This window comes from Nilaparvata lugens, chromosome 7 (genome assembly GCF_014356525.2).
Source record: "Nilaparvata lugens isolate BPH chromosome 7, ASM1435652v1, whole genome shotgun sequence".
Classification (NCBI taxonomy): Eukaryota; Metazoa; Arthropoda; class Insecta; order Hemiptera; family Delphacidae; genus Nilaparvata; species Nilaparvata lugens.
In genome coordinates this window covers 38,712,475-38,714,916 of record NC_052510.1, presented here as the reverse complement: position 1 = coordinate 38,714,916, position 2,442 = coordinate 38,712,475, and positions in this window count along the sequence as shown.

Genomic DNA, 2,442 nt, shown 5'->3' with positions numbered 1-2,442 from the left:
ACCTTTCCTTGACTGGACTATAAACCTTTAGGCCAACAAATAATATTCATGTAGTTTTGAGCAAATAAATTATAATAATATTCACTTTTGAGCATGTTGCATGTTAGCAGTTATCGGCTAACCAATATTCATTTAGCTAAGAGCAATTCGAGCAATTCCTGTTCTTATCGCCTCCAGACACAAATTAGCTAAACATAGCTCTATACTGCATGAGTTACATGTAAAAATCATAATATTATCACAATCTACTCAAATACTCTTGACAAATTTTCTACAAAAATGTTCATTTATGATCAAATGACAGGAAAATTATAATTCTCTGAATAATTTATGTTTCTCACAAAAGAAGTTTTAACGTATTCAAGTTGTTGTGTTGGCACATCCCACAAAATTCAGCATCCTATCCCTATCAGCGCGAGTCAGCCATTGACTGTGTTCATGGGAGGTTGCGGTACATGTACGATTTCGACCAAGGACATGAAAATGCGTTTGGTGGGAGCTTTTGACAGTTCAGGTACCGGTCGCAATCTTGGAACAGAGTGGAGTGGTGCATGCTCACTTGCATCACGTACAATGCTCACTTGCACCGTTCGAAAAGTATGTTCCACAAAACCGGTACCGGGATCAACGCTTCTTATTGGTCGAGAGTTAAAGCGTTGGTTGTCTGCTATTTTGTTAGGCTATGTCTTCACATCCAGAACCTATAGACTAAAAAAGGATGAGGCGTACAAAGTATTTTATTCCATTGATAGAATTAATTACAGAATAGTCGAAAAGCAAGAAATTCAATCATTATTAATTGGCTGGAAAGTTTATTATTTTTTAGCTTTATCGACTATTCTACTAAACTAAGATGTGTTTATGTTGTCTACTAGTCAGAATACTATATTTTGTTGATTCATTCCTAGGCTAGGATCTATCCAGATAAATGTCTGGATAGTACAAAGTTAGTAGACAGAAGGTTGGTCACTCATCTATAGTATTTTCTTTGAAATGCAATTGGAGTGGGGGAACTGCAGCCGTGACGTAGGCTGTAGTACAGAGTAGGCAGAATATCGCATTCTTGAAAATCATATGGTGTCGTATAGTCAAATTATATAACACAAACATTTTCTGACATGCAAGCTTTCTGTTTCTGCTTTACAATAATTATTAAAACATTTGAATAATACAATCATTTTGCCATATAAAAGCAAAAACCTCACCTCTAACCTTCCCTTTCAAACCCTTAAGGTTTCTTCATCTTCTAGGTCGTGTTTATATTTTGTAGTTTGGCTATACATCAGCTTGTGAATTTCGGGGATGAGATATTTTGATTCTCGTAGAACATGTGCTCGATACCAGCATGTGTTCAGTGCATTTACAATGAATGAAATTCATCGGATTTATCGGGATCGGTTTATCAGTTTATTGCGATGCATTGGTTTATCAAGATTTTTTAAGGGTTAATCTGAAATTATAATAGTATAACATTGTCTACTAACGCTTTTCCAGCTTATTAACTTTTTCGTGTCACGTTTTTAGATTCATGAAAAACTTTCAACTTCATTTTATTCATAAAAGTTGAATGAACTTGAAATATTTAACCACATCATTAGAACCGGTGATTCATTCGCTATAAGTATGGAGAATTTTAAAGTTCTAGGTCAATCTTGAGGAGATTATACGACGATATATTTGAAGATACAGTGAATAAACTGTATGCTCAGTGTGGTTACTCTAGAACATTTTTACTACACGTGACGTCACGCTGGCGTTCCCCCCACCACTTTGAATCATACACCTGTGAGTGATCAACCTTTTGTCTACTAACGTTGTGGATAGTAGACATAAATCAAGAAACTTCAATTATTAACATTTTGCAAATATTCCATAAAACGTTTTATTCATTAACACTAATTGCATAGAAAAAGTAGTCAAATTTTCATTGATGACAGCACGAGCCATCATTAATTATTAAAAAAAAACTTTATAAGGAAAAACATGATTAGCCTAGTGCCTCTATAAGAACTAATCAATACTCCAGCTTTGTTGTGATAAGATAACATAGGTCTGTTGCAACCTACATAAAAGATAATATTAGCTTGGACAAGCTTGTATAATAAATTTAAAAATATATATTTTTTCAAATTATGAATTAATAATTATTATTGATTCAATAATAATAAATAATAGCTGAAATGTTCATATTGATAACACCTTTATTATTTTGTCAACTCCGGTCTGTAAACGATTAATTTCAAAAGTACGCGCCAAAAACGGTGAACCAGAATTCGATTTTCGTTCGGTGGGAGCAAGTAGTGATCAGTGAACTCTATACTAACTATACACTATACACTAACACTATACTACAACTAGTATAAGAGTTCACTGGTAGTGGTGCACCAGTCACGTGGTTTCTGGTTACTGCTCACTTCGCCGAAGCCGTACATGCACCACAAC